At 47.4% G+C, this 24,525-nt stretch overlaps 1 long non-coding RNA gene across 1 annotated transcript in view; it reads left to right on the forward strand.

The window, feature by feature from the left end:
* The first annotated feature begins 705 nt into the window (after window positions 1-705).
* The window catches only part of LOC146870978 (uncharacterized), a 40,553-nt gene continuing 16,733 nt past the window's right edge, over window positions 706-24,525 (forward strand). Inside the window, exons 1-2 of the long non-coding RNA XR_014959486.1 lie at window positions 706-1,183; window positions 12,058-12,142. This is a non-coding gene — a long non-coding RNA (uncharacterized LOC146870978). The remainder of the gene's footprint in view (window positions 1,184-12,057; window positions 12,143-24,525) is intronic.

Here is a 24,525-nt window from a genome sequence, read left to right on the forward strand (position 1 = left end):
CATTGCTTGTTAGCGGGCCCCAAAGCGTTCGCCATTTTCCCCGCATCGCATCAGGATCGTCGCCATTTTCTTTCATCGCAGCAAGATCGCACACGCAACAGGCTCGGTGCATCATCCTCCCTCAGTGGCAAGGATTTTATCGCATCACCGGCTTAGCGTGAAGAAGTTTGTCGCTTTGTCCTGCCCGCAATCCAGCGCATCATCCTCCCTTGCAGTAAGGATTCAACGCATCGCTGGTTAGCATGAGGAAATCTAGCGCTACAACTCCTTAGCAACATTTTTGTTGCTTTGCTACAGAAACCAGATACTTTGTGAGTAAAAGGATCGCAGAGACCACTGCATTGAACTGAACATCATTTTGTGCATTTTGCGATGCAGCTCGCGCTACGAGATTCGTTTTATTTATTTATTTGTTTACTTACCTGCAATTATCCATATTCCGGTTTTTAGAACCCCCAACCCTGCCCCTCCCCCGCCCCGCCTTACCGCCCCACGGAACCCCCTCCATGGGCCACGGCTGCAGGCAACAATGGGTGGGGGCAGGACGCAGTTCCAGAGCCAGAGCCGGCCCGCGAGGCCACAGCGGTGACTGTCAATGGCCAGCATCTGCCCAAGCAGTGTAAGAGGCGGCACCATTGTGGGCCCAGAGTCCAGCACTCGCTTATAGCAGGCAGAAGTGTCAGATGTCAAAGGCGGTGGGGTCCGGGCACATCAGGCTGCAAGAGGGCAAAGTCCAGGGCGGAGCTGCGGCGGGGGTAACCCGCTCAGCGGAGCAGGAGGGAAGGCTGGGGGGGCACGCATCAAACTGGGGCCGCACCGGCAGGGAGACGCGGGGGGTCCGCCGCTCCCGTCACTGGGCCCGGGCACCCGCAGTGGAATGCAACCAGGGGGTGGAAACAATGGTGCAGCTCGCAGACCCCCTACCCCGCCAGAGACCACCGCAGAGGTAACGCCAGTCACCGGGACCCGCAGTACGTCGTCCTCCAATATCCCTCAGGCGATGGGAAGCACCAGGAGCCCAGCGCAGCCTTGGAGAGATGGCAGGCCCCGTCAGGGCCCGATGCGCAGGCCCACCGCTGTCCGCAGACAGTGTTTCTCGGCCACAGAACACAGCCGGGGAGCAGCAGCGGGATCAATGTGCGCCTCCAGCAACGCCGAGTCGAGAAATTCAATCAGAATGCAGGTAAGACGATGTCAGCAGGATAGTGACGGATTATGAAGCTTGACCGGCAGAGCCCACTTAGACTGCGGCCATATTGCAGCCCGCCGAGCAGCCGCGGCCCATGGAGGGAGTTCCGTGGGGCGGTAAGGTGGGGCGGGGGAGGGGCAGGGTTGGGGGTTCTAAAAACCGGAATATGGATAATTGCAGGTAAGTAAACAAATAAATAAATAAAACGAATTTCGTAGCGCGCGCTGCATCCATGCGATGTAGCGCGCGCTACGATATTCGTTTTATTTATTTATTTGTTTACTTACTTGCAATTATCCAAACTCTGGTTTTTAGAACCCCCCGCCCCGCCTTACCGCCCCACGGAACTCCCTCCACGGGCCGCGGCTGCGGCCGAGCCACGCCCCCCCAAGGGTGTTGACTTAGTTGACATGCCCTGATTGTCGAACCTCTCAGATCCTTCACATATGCACATCCGACTATGGGATGGTATAGACTCAGAATTAAATTTGCGAGGTTTTCGTGCGGTATTATGCCAAGCTCTAGATTGAGTGTGAGCCAGCCTATGCATGATTACACTCTAGCAGCAGAGACGCACAGACTCCCTGTCACAGCGACGACTGCCCTGGAGGGCGAAATCCTGGTCCAGTAAGTAAGAGGGTCCATCAAAGCAATGGCCCAAGGCAAGGTCTCTCACACAGACAGCTTTCCCATAAACTTTTATACAACATATGCTGACGTCCTAGCCCTAGCGTTGACCAAACTGTTCAACGCAGCCAGGAACACTCTCTCCCTCCTCCACTCTGCAAGGTCCTACTATTCCCCCTGAAGAACGAGGAGCCTGAGGAGTTGGTCACCTTTTGTAGACCGTCTATCCTGAATGTTATTAGATATTGAGCAAAAGTCCTGGTGAACAGGCTGATCCCCCATTTCAAGACCTCATACATGAAGATCAATCAGGATTCATTCCTAACCAGAATACTGCAAGCAGTATCGGTCAATCGATGTATTCCAAGCAAACATCAAAAAGTCATTGTCCTGGCTGTTAACATCAAAAAGGCCTTCAACTCCATGTGCTGGAACTACCTGTAAACCACCATGGCTAGCATATGATAAGGCGGTAGATTTCTTGGTTGGATACACCTTCTTTACACAAACCCAGTAGCTCGTGTGAAAACTGGCTCCATCATCTCTTCACCACACGCAATTAAGAAGGGCGAATGCCAAGGCAGCCCCCTCTCGCCTTTATTATCTGCCTTGGCAATAGAACTACTTGCTTTCACGCTCTGTACTGGACACTACAATCACAGGCTGCAAGTTGGGAACTCGCTCCTTTACGTCTCCCTCTATGCGGACGACCACCTCCTTTACAATCGAGGGGAACATACTGACATTGAGGGGGCCATCTCTGCACTGACAGAGTTTGCCCGTCATACTGGACTAAAAGTTAACTGTGACAAATCCAATGCTATTCCACACGGGCTCCCCTCCTGAGGTGGGAACCACCCTTCTTGGGAACTGATTACGTTCTGGTACCTCAGAGTAAATATTAATCACACAGAAACTGAGCTGACAGAGGGAAATATTAAGGTGACCATCGCCTCCCTTCGTCCCTCTGTACAATTTTGGCCCTCTCTCTGTGATGGGAAGAGTCACTTTATTGAAGATCATATTTCTTTCCCCGCTACTCTACTACTTCACTACACTGCCAGTCCAACTCCCTAGGCCCCTCTTCAATTAAATGTATAGTACTGCCTCATCGTATTTGTGGAAACGAAGGCCGCGGCATAGCACTTGGTAAACTATGGCTCCCTGCTGATGAAGGGCGGCTAGTGGTACCAGATATGGAACTCCATTATCTAGCCACACAATTGAAATGGGCAATTTATTGGCACAACCTCCGACAGGGTGGCAACGCAGGTAGACAGCAATTCATCCCAAAACGGACCTCCTGGCAGCTTTACTCCTCATACCACATCCTCAGCCCCAAGCTGGAGTCTAGGGGCCGTTGCAGTCTTTCTTTCAGTTTGGTCCCGGGCATTACAACACACCAGGATGAAACTTCCCTATGCTAAAGAGGTCTCCCTGTCGCTACTTCTATACCTCCCACATACAGGAGACTGGACTAGCCTACGCGACTGGGAGCACAGGGGTCTGGTGACTATTGGGGACTCGTTTTCCAGCAGCCAGCTGCGTTACTTCCCAGACCTGATGATGAGTTTGATTTTCCCCTGTATCATTTTCTTCTCTATGGTGCAGTGGCAGTCGCTATTAGGCAGACGTGGGGCAGAGAGGGGTTGGAAGCCCACTGAAAATAATTGCCTTGAGGCTAGCTGCACCACAACAGGCCAGAAACAAGCAATCACACTACACTATAGATCACTGGTCTCCCAAACTAAACACAATCTCTCACCCTCCAGGACCATTGGGCATCAGACATGTGACGAGAATTGACGGACAAATACTGGGCTAATGTTCTTAGTCATACCTCTCGCACTTCCCATAATGTGCACTTTAAACTGATACAATACTACTTACTTTCTTCACAGAGTATACCTGACTCCTATGCGAATCAACAGAATGTTTCCACAGGCCCTAGACGCTTGTCCCAGATGACTTCTTGACCGGGCATATTTCTACTGCATGGTGTAGGATTGCACTACTCTCACTACATTCTGGGAATTGGTGATGGCCCTTATAAACACGGCCCCTAGTCGCAATCTGGATAAGACCCCAGCCGACTGCCTACTGAGACTGTTTCCCAAAGCCGATGCTAAAGCCATCATTTGCAAATTTACAGACAATAATTTTGGCCCACTGACATATCTCCATGTTGGGAAAATCCCCAACAAGCCCTTCAATAAGAGGAAGGATATGTGAGTTGTCTAGGCGGGCGAAATGTGAAGGTGTCATTTTGACTCTTGAAGTGTAGAACGGTTGGGCAGACCTGAGCATACACAAGCAAGCACAGACGACTCACCTTCTACACCCCGAACCGCCAGCTCCGCTCCGCCGACCTCACCCTCGCCACCGTCCCCCGCATCCGAAGAGCAACCACCGGCGGCAGATCGTTCTCCCACCTCACTGCCAGACATGGAACACCCTCCCCATCCTCCTACGGCAGACCCAGGACCTATTAACCTTCAGGAGGCTACTCAAGACCTGGCTATTCGAGCAATAGCAGCCCCCTTACCCCCCAGCGCCTTGAGACCCACACGGGTGAGTAGTGCGCTTTACAAATTTTCTGATTGATTGATTGATTGAACATACATGGCTGCCCATTGATAGCTCCTGATAACTAACTACCTTCCATCCTGAATTAGGGCTCAAAAGAAGATGATTGTGCTGCTACCCCTTTTTCCACCGCAACAAGGCCTTGTGCCACATACACACCACACACTGGCCTAAGCTGAGTACAATGGGGGCCCGCAAAATTTGCCCCCTTACCCCTCCAATGCCCTGTCACCTGCCTTGTATAACACAGTGAAGACCACTTCTAGAGTATGACCGAGTATATGTGAAGTGAAAAGTGCTAAGGTGGGCACATTACAAAAAGAGACGAACTGGCATCACACACCACCTGGTGTCATACTTCATCATCTGCCAGTCCTCGCCCTCCAAAAACCGCGTTTGGTGGAGGGATGCACTTCTAAACTAAGTGGGGGCCCGGAGGGTAATGTGAGTTTAAAAAGCCATAATAGTGCACCTGACAACTTTTTATTCTAATGTGGTGACTAGATGGAAATAAAAACGTAAGTGCGGTGAATAGGGACCTTAATTATCCCATTGCCGCTGTGTTAGAGGTCGACATGTTTCTGCCAGTTGTCCAAAAAGGTGCGTGGCATTCATCAGGACCAAATAGAAAAAGTGAGGGCTCCTAGTCTAATCAGAGACTATCCACTGGGTGTGGTGGCCTATGGTCACTCAACACTAAGAGGGTACATTAACCCTGCTCTTTCAACCTACTTGCCCCATGGGAGTTGGAATGAGGAGAGCCCCTGTAGTCAAACTTTCGTCATGGTGCGCTCTCCACGGAATCACCTGTAGATGATACGTCCATCCTCCCCGGCATTGGCTGTCACCTGCCTTCCCATCACATTACTAGTGCTACTAGGCCTTCCCTAGTGAATTGGCAGCCCTTTGTTCACCATGTTGGGTTTGAAGTTTGTTTGTTGCTTATTGTCATTTCCCCCCTTTCTTCCGGAAATTGTTTGTTTTACATTATGGGACTCAATTATGGTACTGGTTTGGGCAGGTAAAGAATGTAATGCGACTTGCTTGTATGTATATTATCATTTCAATCTCTACTACACCTATTTGGACAAGTGTACCATGCTACTGTATGATATTCGATCATTTCTATATCTCTTTAGACTGTTACATGACTGACCATTTTTCACTGTGATTATATCATCCATATGGAAAATGCAAATAAAGTATGTTTCAATAAAAAGGAATTCCAACCCTTAGTAAAGCGTTGAGGAGAAACACACTAAACAGCATTTATTAATAGGGTCATCCCTTCCGGCTCATTTCCACTTGGAAAGAGAAGAGAATATCAGTGAATAACTCACTGAATAGATAGGTATTTTGGGCATAAGCAGCAAATCTGAGAACTATGAAGATTCTGGACAGACCTGACAACCACAGAGCCCAATCTGGCATACGGAGGCAAAAGAAGGGTAGGCAAACCCATATCTAACAAGGATTATAGCTGCAGCAAAAGTATATGTTTTACACCAGAAGAGTCAGTTTCCTTAATAAAGAGGTGTGTACAGCATCAAAATAATGGTAGAACTAAGCAAAAGGGTCGTGCACAATGGGAATAAATAAAGATGGTTAGGGGCTGGAAAAGGCATCCTTGAGGACAGTTGTCGGGCATGGTGGTGGAGAAAAGAAGTTGGACGATACGCGTTATGCACATAACTAACTCTTAGCAGTTACTAAAAGCGAGATCTACAAAGCCAAAGTATTGACGAGAAGGCAACTATGGGCCATAGCCCTGAAGGTGCAAGAGAACTCAGCGTTTTCATATTCTTGTTTTTTGGGCGATTGGAGGGGTGTTGAAGCAGAGACGAGAAAGTAAAGCAATTTAGATAGGAATTAACACAGTTGTCACGAATTAATAAGATTTATATTGCTCAATAAATAACCAGGGGCGTCCTGTCACTAACGACTCAAACATTTCAGAGACAGCTCAGTTTTAGAGCAACCATGTCTTTCTTTCTTTTTTTTTTAAAGAATGATGTCGGATATTTCTTATGGATAATGGATGTAGATTCTTATGTCTCTAGCTGAGACATAACAGATTTTCCTCCTTGTCTGCTCATTCGGATTTGGGGGTGTTGCTAAGAGAATCTGCCTGGTGTAGAGTGGGCTTTCTTATTGAGCACTCAATGAGTGATGCATAACATCTTGAAACCAAACCATTTCTGTATCGGCAAACAATGAAGGCACTTTATAGAATTGTGGGGGGTGGGAGGGATATTAATAACGAGCCTCATGGGTGCCTTGTTGAGTATCTTACCACATAACGCATGACAGCAAGATACAAAGAGTTGGCATAGCCCAGGCGAGATGTGACAAGAGCCTGCACCACCATTTCACAAGAAGATATTGGAAGAAGGGGGCAGAATCTTCTAGCCATATAGTTACAAATATTGGATTGCCTGGTGGTGAAATCTTTCACGATAGAGACGATCTGTGGATTGGCCACATAGGAAGTGATGCTGAGCCCATAAAATCCGACCAATTCTGCTAAGTGGCCACAATAAATATTAAATATAACTCGGGAAAGAGCCTCAATGCACTTCACATTGTACTGGAAAATCCGGTCATTGGTAGGGAGCACAGATAACCACTTGACTTCTACCACTGAAAAAGGACTGAACGCATTACAGGGCAATACCTAAAGCAGCAAGTCAGACTAACAGAACTGCATAAGAGATAGCATCAAAGGCTGCAGAAAGACCTAGTAGGATCAGAGCTGCAGCCCCTCCCAGGTCCAGAATTCCTATGTCAGTCTCTGCCAGCAAGGTGGTTCCTGTGGCGTCAGCTGATCTAAAACCAGACTGAGACATATCCAAGTGATTGTTGCTGTCAAGATAGGCAGATAGCTGCAAACTCACATACGTCTCAAGAATTTTGGCCATCAGAGGGAGTAGTGAGATGGGCCGGAAATTTGAGTGTAGTATGGTCAGCAGATTTTATTTTCAAAAACAGAACAATCATTAATTTTTTCCTTGAACTGTGGCAGTGTGGAATTCATATGTTACATAAAGCAGTGAGGATGGTGAAAATTTGAGGAGATACTAACTGAAGAATTTGAGGGGGACATTGAGTAACCATAGAGTCGGATTTAGTTTGTTATTAAAATGTACAATTTGTTTCTCAGATAGCAAGGAAATCTCATACAGAAAAGAGCACCTTTTAGTGATGGTCTGATGCAGAGGAAAATAAAACCTAAAAAAGGAAGATACATTTAGGGAATTCTAAAAATCTATAAACAAGGGAGGAGACTGATAGAAAGCTCATGGACGAATACACAACAAACTTCAGTGTGCAGAGACTAACAGTGGTTCAGAAGAAGTCTATTGGAGCAGAATTGAACAGAGGAGGTGCTGAGAATAATCAGCACACTAAACAACTGCGAAAACCTCAGGTTGGGTGGCTTCCTGTCATCCTTTTATAAAAATAGTAGTGGTATGTTAGGCACCAGTCTTGCTACTGTAACTTATTTTTGGTAAGTCACACCCTCCATGAGGGAAACCCCGATTTCAGCCGTACCAGAACCTTGGAAAGATCCGGACCTCACTGTATCATACAGACCAATTTTCCTCTTCAACCTGGATGTCAAAATATTTATAAGTGTCCTTGCACAAAGGCTGGACCCCTTACCACTCTAATAATACATATTAATCCAAAAAAGATTCACAACATTGTGGACAACATAGCACGCGCCAAGCAAGACAGCTATACTACTCCAAGCCAAGAAGGTGCATGACTGGGTGCTCCTGAAATGCACGCTTTCTCCCACTGGACTACATGTATAGCGGCAACCTACTAAAAGCCACAGCACCAGCGTAATGGCAAACTGGTTATCCTCACAATCAGCACTAAAAGGGGGAGGCAGCAGGGGTGTCCACTTTTGTGCTTAGTATGGAGCTGCTTTCAAACCATAGAAGAGAAATCAAGTGAGTGAAAACAGGGCAATATGAGTTTAGACACTCTGTTCACACACACTGTGTTACTCTTAGTTTCAGAATCCCTAAATGCTCTCACTTGCTTGTAGTTGAACTGGAGAAATATTGCAAAGTTTCAGGGTTAAAATGAATATTCAGAAATCGAAGTGCTGATTGTGTTAGTATTGGGAGACAGAGTAAGGACCTAAAGTCCCATTTGTCCCCTACATGGACGAATGAAAAAAATACTTACCTGTAACCATGGTTCCCACAGCATTTCTTTTTATAGATTAACATGGTAGAACTACTCCCCACCGTAAGGCTGAGAGCCCTCTGTAGTTAATGTTAACATAGCAGAGTATACAGACACTGAATAACATAGAAGACATCCATAGACTATATAAGCTGTGGTCCATGAAGTAAAGAGACCCAGAGTCCCCTCTTCCAAGAGACTTTAAACTGCCAGATTTTCATAGCTCCCCCAGTAGAAACTTAACAGAAGCTCATGTATGGGGAAAATGGAAAGTCGCATGGGAATCTATTAAAGATAACAATACTGGTAGTTGCAAGTAAGCAACTTTTTTTCTTCTCCAACACTGGATCCATCACAGATTCACTCGCTTGAAGATTAACATAGCAAAATAACAGAAAAGAAATGGTAGGTGGGAATAAGGCTCATCTTAAGCCGTCTGTTCCAATGTTGATTATACTCTAGATCATATATCAAGGCAATACTACTCGACAAACAAGCATTTCCAATGTAATAGGTCTCGCATTTGCGAGATTTTGAGCTATTGGCATTGTAAATGACAATGCCTTTTATTTATCAGTTTTGAAAAACAACAGATAAATAAAAGGCATTGTCATTTACAATGCCAATAGCTCAAAATCTCGCAAATGCGAGACCTATTACATTGGAAATGCTTGTATTCGGTGAAAATAGAAAACAAGGGGACGCTACTCACTATGGAACCAGGGTGATTGAACAATACAAGAAAACAGTGGTTCCTGTAGAATGGTATACACATATATAGATTTTGGGATGCGCAATCGCGATAGAAGGGTTAAGGTGATGTCAGAAAGAAAGGACCATAAACACCAAAGGTCTCATTGAACACATATGTATGTTTTACTCAAATACTATACACAAAGATAGGCAGTTGTGCGAAGTGTCCCAAGTGCTACAAGAACCTAAAAATTACGTGACATATTGTGACAATATTTACAAGGTTTCAAGAATTCTATCCACAGAAAACGACCATTTCTGAATTTGTACAAAATATACAGCGACTTCATACAATAATAAGTGCTGAATCTGTGGTTCGCTTTCATCATTACTGTCGAAGGCGTTTCGACCCTTTCTAGAGTGTAGGGTCTGATCAGGACCTATGATTATAGGGACATCTGGGAAAGGGAGAGTAAAACCAGTGTGAGGTAAGCATATGGGCCGTGTACCGGCACAGATGCGATGGATTGGATCATGTAGGCAAGAAGGATTGGTGAAGGTGCCTGAATTTTCAATCCTCAGCTTAGTGAAGAGAAACGTGCCAACTATGGGTAATAGTGAAAGAAAGATACTCACAGGGAGACCCAGCCAGATTCTGGTAATGTGAGGGATAGAGAAGGAGAATAATAAATAAGGATTAGAAAGTTATTGGGCTTCTAAGTGGCAAAACTACAGGTGTGGCGCAAAGGAGAGACTTACCCCTGATGAGGGTGTGGGCTGGCAATCAAAAGGATGATGTAGCGCTGATGCAGAGGATGCAACTCGGCGTGTATGGGCCGGTATCAGTGTTGGAACTCTGGAGAAAAGCGTGACAATCAGGACCTGTGTAGCGGGGCACACATGTGGTGTTACATACTGGTGATCATCTCTTGCGAAGATGAGCAATAGGGAACGCTTGACTGGAAGTGCACGGTTAAAGTCTAACCAGGGCGTGGCTCGTAGTTCACAGACGATGACATATTAAGAGCAGAAATACAGCAGGCTGTCTGCTTCTCTGTGGGCTCGTGTGACGATTCCTGCGTGATGAGGAATCGGAATGTTAACATAGTAGAGTGTAACTCACAATGCGGTGAAGATGTATGTGAGTGCTGGAGGCGCCGGCGTATGTCTGACCTAATTAGTGATGAAGTTCCATGAGACACGTACGGTGCGTGCATACAGCAAGACTACCAACGTCTGCTTGCTGTGGGTCGATGACACAAAGCGGATGCTCGTGCTGACTTAAATACACAATTCTGAGTGCCGAAAACCGGGACAGTACGCAGGCATCAATGCTGATTGCCCTGACTCGGAGTTATCCGGTTTTCCTGCGATGGAAGCCCAAAAAGTGAAAAAAGACCTAGCAGTTGCTAACAATAGTAGGGGGCAAGAATAAGGTAGAAGAAAGACGGACAAGGTGTGCATCCGGGAATAATAGTAGAGGGAAAATAGAGGTTGGCACATTATATAGGTTGCTGAGCAAAAAACGGTAAACATGGAAATACCTAAAAAGGCGTACATGGTGTGCATATGGGATCAATAGTCCAGGAATAACAGATGTGGGCACCTAACATGGGCGGCTGTTCAAAAGACGGTAAACCTGGAATTATGTTACACACAGTGTTATCACACAATTAGGCAATAAGAACACTTAAATGTCTACGACAAACAGTATATGACAAAGGAGCAGCATAAACATCTTGACAAAACGGGTGCGTGAAAAAAACAAGTTATCAATTAATATCTACATGGATAAATAATAGAGCAATCTACATTAGCATGGTCAAGCAGCTACAGTGATTGTGTAAAGTTGTACAATGGTCAAGATGTTCATGCTGCTCCTTTGTCATGTTCTGTTTGTCATAGACATTTAAGTGTTCTTGTTGCCTAATTGTGTGATAACACTGCGTGTAACATAATTCCATGTTTACCGTCTTTTGCTCAGCCACCCATATTATGTGCCCACATCTGTTATTCCTGGACTATTAATCCCATATGCACACCATGTCCGTCTTTCTTCTACCTTATTCTTGCCCCCTACTATTGTTAGCAACCGTTAGGTCTTTTTTCACTTTTTGGGCTTCCATCACCGAAAACCGGATAACTCCGAGTCGCAGGCAATCATCGCTGATGCCTGCGTACTGTTCCGCTTTTCAGCACTCAGACAAGAGTCGCATTTGTAATCTGCATCACCTAACTCTATGCTAACGCTAACTTTCACTGCTCTTATTCTTCTCATTCACTCTAACATACCTATTGTATGACCAATTCTCACTGAACTCAATATGTGTAAGTTGTTTCATGGTAGGCTATCTCCTTGAGGTTACTTCAGTCCCGGAGAACCTCAATGGCAAGTCTCTGAGCTCGAGGGCATTTTGGGGCCTCCTTTCTTGAGCACACTCACCAGTTTCTGCACTGGGCTGAGTTTTATCGTAGTCTCTTTGGAAATAGGAGGAGCACCAACTCAGTTCCTACACTAATTGAGCATGAAGTCAGTAGAGGGTCAGCTGATTAGTTGTTAGTTGCCAATGCAATGATTAGTCATTAGTTTTGCAGAGGCGCTGATCGAAGCGTGATTCGTAAAGGCTGCACACAAATATTTTTCCTGAGTGAAGAGCATTTTCACTGATTACTGTTTCGGAGTCCTGAGCGTGATCTCTGCTGATTTAGACAGCAACACACGCGTAACAGCTTAGCAACTTACTCTTTTTTTCTTCTTCCAGGGTTTCAGGTTGACAACGGAGTGCGCCCAGAATCAGTGGAGGGTGCAGCCAAGATTCGGCAGTGGCGTTGCAGGAGCTGAGTTAGGTGAGTGTTCTCTCTGAAAGCTTTGATTGCCTAGCATTGGGGTGCAGTTATCACATGGCTTTAATAGAGGGAAATCCAAGATGGCCAACAAGATGAGCAAATCTAGCGAGGCCTTGCACTCTTCCCCTGTGTATACTGACTCCAGCGTGGCTAGCGCACATTCTCCCATCAATCCATATAACAAGGCACACATGCCTGATTTCAATGTTGCCATAGCTCAGCAAATACACGTTTCCACTCAGGCACACCAGGTTCCTATGTAGTCAATGTGTTTGCCCATTCATGCATCTCTAGGCTCACACTAAAGTAGCCCATGACTGGATGATTAGGGTTTTGCCTGTTGCAGTATGTGCTGCATATGCATGGTGTGTGCGCTCATGACAACTCCCCTCCCTTTAATGGCCCCTGCCTTGGAGGCTGTGGAGTGGGTTTAGTAGGGTTCTGTTGATGACACGGCCATGGAAAGTCTAGGTGCGTTAGTAGCAGGCTCCTAAGAGTGTTCCTCTGGCCCAAGCCCCTTCTGGTCCACTAAGTAGTGTACTAGTCCCCGTAATAGCCTGGAGTCTAAAAGGTGATTGACCTCATATTCCAGTTCTGTCTCTACCTCAATAGGAGCTTGAATTTGACTGACGCAGATCTGGATGGCAGGGCTTGAGTAGGGACACATGAAATACTTGATGGATTAAGAGACTCCATGTGCGAGCTAGGGAAACCACTATCAGGTTAATGAATGTTCATGACATTGGGGCAATGAACTTTGGATTCATGTTTCCAGAGATAAATGTCTTGTGACAACCATGAATTATCCCTCACTATGTAAGGCCAATCTGGAGCTTGTTTTTTATCAGGGTAATTTTTCGACTTACTCTTTGCAATTTCTAGATGCATCCTTGCTTTGTGGTGTAGACCATAAGCTTTTTGTGATAATCCTTTACCGACAAATTGGAAGACTATGCTGGCCACTTAAATAGCAACATGTTTGGGTGATAGCCAAAGGAGCCCAAGAATGGGCAATACCTCAATGCGGAATGTTCCGCATTCCCTTTGTTGTACTGCAAGACAGCACAAATATTGTTCTATGGTTTGGTTCAACCATTTGATACCATCCATCTGTGGGTGATAGCTGGTGAATTATCCGACATCAAAGATGATTTTACAAAGCTATTGCCAAAAGTGTGCTGTGAACTGAGTGTCTCGATCTGTTATTAAGACACTGGGTGTACCATGTAGCCTATCTGTTGTGTGAAGAGGTGGGCTAAAGTACCTGCTGAAAGTAATCTGAGTAATGCGATAAAACATTCCAACGTTGGTAAATGATCTACCAATGGTATTACTGTGTTTCCGTTGCTGAGGGGCATTTCTACAGTGAAATCCATGAATACTGTGTGCCACAGGCTGAGCGGTGTTGAAATTGGACGTAGTAGCCCACTGGGCCTCTTATGGTTATCCTTCACCTGAGTGCATACAGCACAAGTTGCTACATACTTCTTAACATACTTAAGGTTGACCACCTAAAATACCTCTGTAATGCTGTTGTGCTCTTCTAGACCCACATGTGGCTGGCTAAATCCGAGTCATCTAACCAGGAGAGGACCTTCCACTGTATGGAGCGAGTTGGTATGTAAGGGTCCCCTTCATAGCAGAATAAGCTGTTCCTCTTTTCTCTCGGTGTTTGCACTGATCAAAGTGTGCATATCAACAGTCCAACACTGCATTTGCAGTTCAGATTGGAAATCTTGGTCCTCGATGACATCGGGATGATCGGTACACTCTAAAGGATTAGAGTTCTCAGGCAGAATCAAAGGAAGTCTGCAACCTGACAAATTTTTAGGAGCTGTTAACTGTTTATGGGCTCTTGAAAGTGCATCTGCCTTGTCATTTTGAGCTCATGGTGGATATTTGATTAGGAAATCGAAGTCTGAGAAGAACAATGACCACCTTATTTGGCAAGGGGTGAGAGCTCTGGACGACTTAAAAAACTGAAGATTCTGATGGTCCGAATAAATCTCCACTGTGTGGTGAGCCCGATCATTATTAGAAGGCTAATTTGATGGCCAACAATTACCTATGCGTTATACTGTAATTCAGTTAGCAATGAGAGCATTTTCGGGAGTAAAAGGCTAGGAGGTGCCTCTGACCAGTGATTGGGTGGCTATGAGAAAGATGCCCTCTCACTGGAGCGGTAGGAAGCATCGGCCTCCAGCTGGAAGCGTTAGGTGACGTCAGGATTGTGTAAAATTGCAGCTCACATGATTTGTGTATTTTTATCTGGCAAAAGCCCTATCCAGCCTCCTCTGTCCACTTGAAAATGACTTCCTACCACAGAAGCTGTGTCAGAGGTCAAACAATTGCTGAGAAATTCTGGATTGACCTCCTATAGAAAATCGTGGAGCCCAAGAAACTCTGTAGGGTTCTTACACTGGTTAAAGCCTTCTATTGCTTTATGGCCGACACCTTGTCTTCATCCATCTTTAAGCCTTCTGGACAGAGGACATACCCCAAAAACTCAATTTCTGACACATGGCATTTGTCAAGTTTAGCAAATAATCAGCGTTCCCTCAACCGTGTTAAGACAGCCTTGACATGCTGGACATGTTCTTGTTTTGTCTCAGAATAAATTAAAATGTGGTCCAAGTAGACAACACAGAATACATCCAGATAACCATGCAAAACATCGCCCATGAAATTCTGGAACGCAGCTGGGGAGATGCACATTCTGAAGGGCTGATATTCAAACAGGCTAAATTTGGTCCTGAATGCCGTTTTCCATTCATTACCCTGTTGGACCCGTACAAGACGGGATGCGCCCCGGAGATATAGTCTAGTTAACAGAGATGCTCCTTTTAGCTGATCCAGCAAATACTGGTATGAATGGCAAAGGGTACCTTTTTTTGACACAATTTTAATTGCTCGACAGTCGATGCAAGGGTGTAATTCCCCCACCCTCCCTTCTTTGAAACAAAGAAGAGAAGTGATCACTGCAGTAATTGGAATGGTGTTGTGAATCCTGATGTCAGTTTTTCATCCAGATATGCTCGTAGATGATGATTTTCGGGCTCAGTTAATGCATAAATCCTGCTACAAGGTATGCTTGCTTCCGGGACCAAGTCGATCCTACAGTCATAGTCACAGTGATTGGGTAGTTGGCTGGCTTGCTCTTATTTAAATACTTCTTGGAATTCCTGATACATTGATAGAAAGGTGGTTACACAACAGATTTGTACTTGGCTTCCATAAGAGGTTTGTACCATCTTTTCCTAGGTACAATGCTTTGAACAATAAGCTGAATCTAGCTGCACAGATCTTGCTGCCCAATGGATAGTTGGGTCATGTAGAGTTAACCAAAGCTTGCCTATGATGAGTCTGAAACTAGTTGCGTCAATGAGATCAAATTGTATTTGTTCATAATGATCAGTACCCAAAAGCACTACTACTGTTTGAGTGTAATGGCGTACAGGTCCAGAAGTCAAGGGCATTCCTTCCAAGACCTTGACCGGTTTGGGAACAGGCTTAACACACGGTATGGTTAGTTCACTACCTATGGCATGATCGATAAAATTGCCAGTTGCATCAAAATCTGTAAGAGTGGCCAACTGCACCTCTCTACTATCTGGAAGTGTCAAGCAAGCATTCACATTGATATGAGCGGCACATCCCTGCTGAATGTTAACTAGAAAGTTGGGACCTCTAGATCGGTTTTGATACTTGATACTTGTATAGCGCACTACTCACCCGCAAGGGTCTCAAGGCGCTTGTACGAATACCGCTGTGGAACCCATCCTGGCTTTCCCTGTGAGGCGTCCACTCCTGGGCACCCCCAAGGTGGAGGCCAGGCATCCTTAGCGTTGTGGGGGCCGTTGTGGAGATTAAGCAAGCTATTGCCCAGAGTTGCAGAGTGGGACTCCATGATTGGAATGGCACCGAGGCGAGAATTATCAGGTCCGTGGAATTTTTTTGAGCCCAAGACCCACCGAGGCGAGGAATTGAACCCTGGTCCCGGGCTAGACCTCTGCATCAGGGTCTGCCGCTCTAATCATTGAGCCACACTTCTCCACCTCGAGTCTGGGACCCCAGTCAAGCCAGAGAGTACAAGTTTCACCTCTTTTGGCATTGACACTGGAGTATGGATCACCGCATGTTCCTTAATAACTGGTTTTCCTTTTCCAAATCTTAGGTCTGTTCCTACATCCTTTGATGAAATGGCCTGATTTGCCATAGTACATGCATAGTTTTAGCTGTCTTTTGTCTTTCTCTTCTTAAGTAAGTGGTACTTTGCTTTGAATCCATTTACCTGCATAGGTTCTAGACCGCCCCTTGTATTAGTGAAAATAGAATGCTAATACGCATGCTATTACATCCCATTCTATTACAACGCGGTTGTTACAACAACCGTGTTGTTAGAACGCGATACCTCTACATCGCAAGTCATTAGATCGACTTGCTGTAGGTGGCACGCTGGACTTTGGAATAGTATAATTTACTATTCCAGCCTGCGCAACAGTATGGAAGGTGTTGGAATAGTAAATTATACTATTCCTTAGGTTATTGCGCCCCCTACAGCAAGTTGATCTAATGACTTGCAACGTAAAGGTATCGCGTTATAACAACGCAGTCGTTGTAACAACCGCGTTGTAAATGGAACACAATGTAATGGCAGCGTTGTAAACGCTGTTTCCCGTCTTAGTACTTCATCTCCTAGAGCGGCTTTAGGTTGAACCACAATCATTTTTGTTTCAGTTCGGGATTTGTCTCATCTCCTCTCTACTAATCTGTGATCTAGCTGCACAGTTAAATCTATCAATTCTTCAGAAGAATCGAGTAGGATGACCACCTCAGCCAATACATCTTTGAGCTCACCCCACAACCCCAGGTAAAACGAGGAGGATTTTTTGTTTCCTGTCCACTCGCTTTCTACCTCCTGTCTATTAAACGTAGTAATGTACGTTAGGTCTTGCGCAGCTTGGCACAAGGTAGCTCCTAGTCCAAGGACAGACCATGTGTTTTTTGATCGAAGAGTTAATTCATCTCATCTGAGATATTGTATAGAATGGAGATGTTGCATTCTATGATTGGTATGGACCAACTGGCTGTGTTGCCAACTAGATATGATAGAACAAAATGCAGTTTAACTTTGTTCATCCGCAAAGTCCATGGGTTCGCATAAAAAGTGATTGATGAAAATGACATACTTTTTTGGGTCTCTGTAGAATCGTTCCGGGGCTGCTACCGGAATGTGAGGTGGTTGCACTACATGTATAGTATTTTCTGGAGGATTCAGAATACTTGCCTCTGAAGGCGCTGACGGTGGCCAGGGAGCGGAAGCATGATTGGTGGATGTAGTGCTGGAAGCACTGGCATCCTGGCAGAGGGCGTGTCCAGGGTCACCCTTTACCATTAGTCTCAAGTTTACTTTTTCAGGAAAGACCAGCTACCTCCCTGCAAACTGATCCCAACTCCCTAAGTAGTTCCTGACTCAGCTCTGGAGGCTACTACTTCAAACTGCAGACTAGTGATTGTTTCTAAAATTGTTGGTAACACATGATTGGTGTCCATTGTTCAGGCCGGGGTTAGACGTGGGCTGGCAATCTATCGGATCTAGTTCCCTGCTCAGATACACAATCTTGAAACCTGGACCCAGCAGGAGCAGTCCTGCCACGCCACTTAAAACCCCATGGGCTGCATGTACTGCGGGCCCGAGGTGCATCAAAAGTGATGGGACAAAATAATTAAGGCCTGGTCAGTCACCTCACGATTTCAGTCACCTCGCAATTTCGACCTCCTCACACTTCCTTCTGCAACACTGCTGGCTGGATTGTGTTTCTGGGTTTCAGGGAATGCTGTAGAGAAACAAGAGTCACATTAGCAATCTGCATCACCAAACTCTCTGCTAACTTTAACTTTCACTGCTCTTGTTCTTCTCATTCACTCTAATATACCTATTGTATGACCAATTCTAGCTGAACTCAATATGTAAGTTGTTTCACGATAGGTTATTGTCTCGAGTTTGCCTCGGTCTCGGCCCCGAGTTGGCCCCGCTTTCTACCAGGTGTCCCAAGTACACCACAGAACCCTGCACAATCTGGCACTTACAAGGCCTTGATCGTGAGGCCTGCCCCTTGCAGAGCCCTCAACACTTTACCGAGGTGCTGCAAGTGTTCTTTCCAGCTGGAACTGAACACAGCATGTCATCAAGATAGGTGGCACTGAAATCCTCCAGTCCTGCCAACACCTGGTTTACCAACCTCTGAAAGGTGGCAGGGGCATTCTTCAACCCAAAGGGCATCACCCAGAACTGGTAATGACCTTCTGGGGTTGAGAATGCTGACCTCTCCTTGGCCCCATTGGTTAAGGCAATCTGCCAGTACCCAGACGTTAAATCAAACGTACTGAGGAACCGGGCAGCTCCCAACCGATCAATGAGCTCATCAGCTCTGGGGATGGGGTGCAGGTCAGTCCTGGTGACAGCATTGAGCCAACGGTAGTCCACACAAAACTGTAGTTCTGGAGAGGCACTGGGTTCAGCAGCCTTTGGGACCAACACCACTGGGCTGGCCCAAGGACTGTTGGAGGGCTCAATCACCCCTGACGCCAACATCTTAGAGACCTCCTCCTTGATGCTGGCCATGACCTGGTCAGTCAACCTGTACATTTTGTGCTTCACAGGAGGGCTGTCACCAGTGTCCACGTCATGGGTACACCAGTGAGTAAAAACTGGGGTCAGAGAGAACAGTGGGGCGAACTGTCCCAACAACTGGTGACAGTCCCCCTGCTGCTCTGGGGTCAGTGTAGGGGAGAGGACCACACCTTCCATTGACCCATCGTGCTCCTTGGTAGACAGGAGGTCAGGAAGAGGCTCACTCTCCTCTTCCACCCCATCATCTGTCGCCAAGAGCATGCATACGTTGGACCTCTCAAAGTGAGGCTTGAGGCGGTTTAAGTAGAGGACCCTCAAAGGGTTCCTTGTAGTCCGCAAATCCACCAGATAGGTGACGTCACTTTTGCGCTCCACCACCTCAAATGGTCAAGTCCACTTGTCCTGCAAGGCACAAGGTTCCACTGGGGCCATGACCCACACTTTTTGCCCAGGTTGAAATTCGACCAGAGTGGCATTCTGGTCATACCACTTCTTCATTTGTTCCTGGCTTGTTTCTAGGTTCGCCTGAGCGAGTTTCCTGAAGCGGGCAGTTTGGTTTCTGAAGACCAGCATGTAACTAAACACATCCTGGGGAGTTTTCCTGGGAGCTCCCTCCCAGCCTTCCTTCACCAAACTCAGAGGTCCTCTGACAGGGTGGCCATACAGGAGCTCAAAGGGACTGAACCCAAGAGACTTCTGAGGCACCTCCCTGTATGCAAAGAGAAGGCATGGCAGGAGGACGTCCCACTCACGCCTCATGGATTCTGTTAGACCCTTAATCATGCCCTTCAAGGTCTGGTTGAATCTCTCCACCAGACCATTACCTTGTGGATGGTAAGGAGTGGTGAACTTGTAGGTTACACCACATTCCTTCCACAGGGATGTCATATACTTGGATATGAAATTGGTTCCCCGGTCAGAAACCACCTCTCTTGGGAACCCCACGTGGGAAAAGATCCCCATTAACACCCGGCCCACCACTGGTGCCATTGTTGTCCTGAGAGGGATTGCCTCCGGGTACCGGCTGGCATGGTCCACCAAGACCAGGATGTACCTGTTTCCCATGGCTGTCTTGGGATCCAGTGGCCCCACAATGTCCATCCCTACCCTTTCAAAGGGTGTTCCAACAACTGGAAAAGGTTGGAGAGGAGCTATGACCTTCCTCCCACTCTTGCCACTTGCCTGGCAGGTTTGGCAAGACCTGCAGTGTCCATCTGACTGCATTCGCATTTGGGGCCAAAAGAAGTGGGTGACAAGCCTGTAAAAAGGTCTTATCCCGCCCCAAATGTCCTGCCAAAGGCACGTCATGAGCCAGACCCAATAGGAAGGTCCTGAAGTGCTGGGGTACCACCAGCACACGGGCTGACCCAGGCTCAGCAACCTTAGGCTCACTATACAGGAGACCATTCTCCCAGTAGATCAGATGTGACCCGGACTGAACACCAGCTGCATGGTCTGCAGCCTGCTGCCACAGACCCTCCAGAGTAGGGCACTCTTTCAGCTCCTTGCAGATTTCCTCCCTTTTGGGACCCCCTTCTTGCTGCCAATGGGTCAGCTCAGAGATGTCTCCCAGCTCGGCTAGTTGTTCGCCTGTAGGCACCGGGGCGTCCCCCTGAAGGTCAGCCTCCTCCCAGTCCGTGAGAACTTCAGGGGTCGGTTTCCCACACTCCCTGCCCTTTCTCTTGGCAGGGACTTGGGCCAAGTTTCAGGCTCCAAGTCCTCTTGATCATCCTTTCTGGCTGCCATTGACCGAGTAGACACGCATGCCCACTCTGGCAACCCAAGCATCTCCAAGTGAGACCTGAGCACAACATCCTTCCATAAGGACTGCTCCAGGTCGTTACCTAGCAGACAATCTACAGGCATGGTAGGGCTCACAACCACCCTCAAGGGACCTGAGACCCCCCCACTCAAAGGGAACCTGCGCCACCATACACTGGTGCTCTGAGTTGTCCACAGCAACTACTTGGTGGAATGCCCCTGGGACCACCTGCTTCTCAGAGACCAGGTGACACCAGACTGAGGGCACACTGGCTCCAGTATCTCTGAGAGCCTCTACTCTTTTCCCATTGATGGTCACCCAGGTGCTGTATTTCTTTGTGTTAGGGGCACCTGGTTTCCTGGGACCATCTCACTGTCCCCTAGTGAAACGAGGGTCATTTCTGCGGAATCTCCACCCCTGTGGGTACCACTCCTCTCCAAGCGCTACACTAGCCAACACCTTGGTCTGCCCACCGGTGGGTGGCTGCGTCCCCTTTGGGCACCTGGGGTCCCCCTTCAGGTGACCCACCTGGTCACATGAGAAACACTTGCGAGGCCGGTCTCAGCAGGCTTTCCTGTAGAGACCCCTTTCTTCTTATCTCCTGGGGATGGGAACCTTTACCCTGGGTATTAGTGTGGGGCCCTTTAGAGAACTCCTGTGCTTTACCCTTGTCCCCCCCCCCAATTTTCTGCTGGGGACCCTGCCCATCTTTGGCTGAGTCTCCCCCAAACGCTTTCTTGTGGACCCTGGTACTCACCCAGCAGTCCGCCTCCATAGCAAGCTTCCTAGGGTCAGTCAGCTTACTATCAACTAGGTGCTGGGGCAGATCTGCAAAACATAGACTAGACAAGTGCTCCCACGCAATCAAATTGAAGAGCCCCTGAAAATCAGTCACATTACTGCCCTTCACCCAGCCATCCAGCGACCTGCAAAACATATCCAAACATTCCAACCAAGTGTTGGCATCAGACTTTTTACTGGACCTAAACTGATCCCTGTACTTCTCAGGAGTGAGACCATACCTAGTGAGAAGGGCTTCCTTCATATCAGCATAGGTGAGGTTAGGCCCCTCACCCAAAGCGGTCAAGGTGTCCCTGGCTTCCTCTGGTAACAGAGTCCACAATCCTGCTCCCCAATTCTTCTCAGGGACCCCACTCATGTGTATCGCTGCCTCATAACCCTTAAACCACCTCTGTATGTCATCCCCCTTTTTTAACTCTCTGCCCACATTCTTAGGGATGTGTACGATTATGTCTACCTGTCCTGGTGAGTTGCTGCCACCATCTGAGCTGGGTCCACTCCTTTGATCCAGCTCCTTCATTCTGATCTCATAATCTACCATCATCCTTTTCTCTTCCATGGATAGTTTGAGCTTCTCTAACTCAGTTGCTACCTTCCTTGCATCCCGCCTGTCCTGCAGCTCCTCTGGGGACAAGCTACAGCTGCCTGGTCTGGAGGGTTCACCCCCTCCCAAAAGCACATCCACCCTAGGAATAGGCTCTTCCGCCTCTCCATTGAGGATACCAGACTGCTCGCTGGCCTGTCTGGCTGCTACCCAGGCCCTCAGCGCCTTTTGTAGCTCGTACTTCCTAGTGAGGCCTCTGACTTGGACTTTCAGGTTCTTGCAAATCGCTTTCAATTCTTTCACATTGTAGGATTTCAACCTATCCTCCTCAAAGGCAATTTCCAGGGATGCAACGGATGATGCTCTTAATTCAGGCATGATGAAGTAGCAAGTTTAAACTGGCAAGATCAAAAATAGGCCAAAAAGAAAAAGAACTAGTATGTGGTACGAAGTGGTCTGCGATATGGTAGTAGTGCACACCAATCACTGTAAGTCAAGTGCAATCACAAGTCCTATCCTCACCGCTGACAACCAATGTTAGAAATGGGGGTCTCTAGTTGGCAAGGGCTTGCACCTTTGTCCAAATAGGGACCCTTCTTCCTAGTCAGGATAAGGGAGTTACACTCCTAAAATAACCCCTGCTCACCCCCTTGGTAGCTTGGCACGAGCAGTCAGGCTTATCTTAGAGACAGTGTGTAAAGCATTTGCACATAACCAACAGCAATACAGTGTTAGCACTACAAATGGACACCACACCAGTTTGGAAAAATATCCAATATTTTTATATACTTAAGACAAGACCAAAACGATAAAAATCCACAATACAGTACTTAAAAATCTTCAGTTATCAACATAACCTTGTAAACCAGTTCCTTGATGTCGATAGCTCTGTCCGAGGCTATCACGGCGTCATGAGCAAACAAATCCAAACAGTTCTGGCTGACCACGGCATCGCTGGCCAGCTACAGCGTCGGGAAGACCCGCAAACAGTACCTTTAAGAAATGCAGGGCGTCGATGACCTCTCGTTGAGCTTCCAAACACACGGCGTCCGGAGGCGCCAGTTCCGGAGGTCGGTGCAGGAGTCGTCGGGGCCCTCAAAGTCACACGCGTTGCAAATCGAACTCCTCTTTGCTGCAGTCAGAAGCGCTGGCGTCGGCAGGCGTCACGTGCTGGGGTGCCAGGTGCAGCGGTGCGGCGTGCGGTGCCCTCAGGTCACAGTGTGAGCAGCGGCTCGGTGGCAGCGACAGATAGCGTCATCGGTGAGACCAGGGTCGCGGTGTGAGATGAATGTGGTGCTCGTCGCGGTACTGGCAGGTTATGGTGCAAACAGTGGCATCTTCGTGGCTGGAGCGCTGTCGTCGGCTGACGATCTGGAGTCGATGGCACCAGCGTTGGTAAGCCAAGGCTGCGGTGCGGGATGAGGGCGGTGCGTCGTGTAACTTTATGAGCAGTGCCCTCAATCCACGTGCAAGCAGCGGCATCGATTCCGGCATGGAGCATTGTCGTCGGGGATACCAAGGCGTCGTCGTGAAGCAGGGCAGTGCCCACAGGTCGCGATGCGAGCAGCGGCTCAGTGGCGGCGTCAGCAGGCGTTGTCGTTGAGACCAGGGTCACGGTGCCCTCAGCAGTGCCTTCAGGACACGGAGTCGGCAGCAGCGTCATAGACTTTGTCAAGTCTTTGCGGTTCCTGAGACTTCTTGAACAGGGGGCAAGCTCTACCTCAAGCCCATGGAGAAACTCACAAAAGTAGATTGCAGAAAGTTCAGTCCAGTCCTTTCACTGCCCAAAGACAGAAGCAGCTACTGCAGGCCAACGCAGCAAAGCACACAGCAAAGTGGTAGTTCCTCCTCACAGCTTCTCCAGCTCTTCTTCTTGGCAGTCTTCTTAATCCAAAAGAGTTCTGAAATCTTGGAGTCTGGGCCCCAATATTTATACTAGCAAATCCTTTGTCCTCTGAAGGCAGAGGGTCCTGTACCGAGTTCAAACCAGTTCTGGGTGCATTTTGCCAGTGTGCACCTTCTTCCTTGTCAGTGTGGGCCAGCGTCCTCAGACGCACCACAGGAGGTGGAGCCAGCATTGTGGAAGGCAGAAATAGCCCTATTCAGACCCAGGTGCTACTCCTCCCACCCCTCTACATGCAGATAGGTCTATTCAGCCCAGTGCTGACTCACCCTATCTCCTGGAGTCTCCCCCAGCCTCTGTCACTCACAAACCAGACAGACAATACACAAGCTAGCAGAGGCAGGCTGGATGGTTAGGTAAGAAAATACCTACTTTCTAAAAGTGGTATTTTCAAACACAGAATGTTAAAACCAACTTCACTAAAAGATGTATTTTATCATTCTGAGTTCAGGCATACTAAACTCGAATTTCTACCATGTTCCCTGGGTCAGTTAGGATTATAGGATGTTATAATCAAACTGCCCATTCTGGCCTATGGGGAACAGGTAGCCTTGCAATAGTGAAAAACTAAGTGGGCTGTAATTCACTATCAGGACATGCCACACACACCAGGGCATGTCCTACCTTTCACATACAATGCACCCTGCCCACATGGGTACCTTGGGCCTACCTTAGGGGTGACTAACATGTAAAAAAGGGAAGGTTTAGGGACTGGCAAGTATGTGCACTTGCCAAGTCG

This window comes from Triturus cristatus, chromosome 1_1 (genome assembly GCF_964204655.1).
Source record: "Triturus cristatus chromosome 1_1, aTriCri1.1, whole genome shotgun sequence".
NCBI classification, from domain to species: Eukaryota; Metazoa; Chordata; class Amphibia; order Caudata; family Salamandridae; genus Triturus; species Triturus cristatus.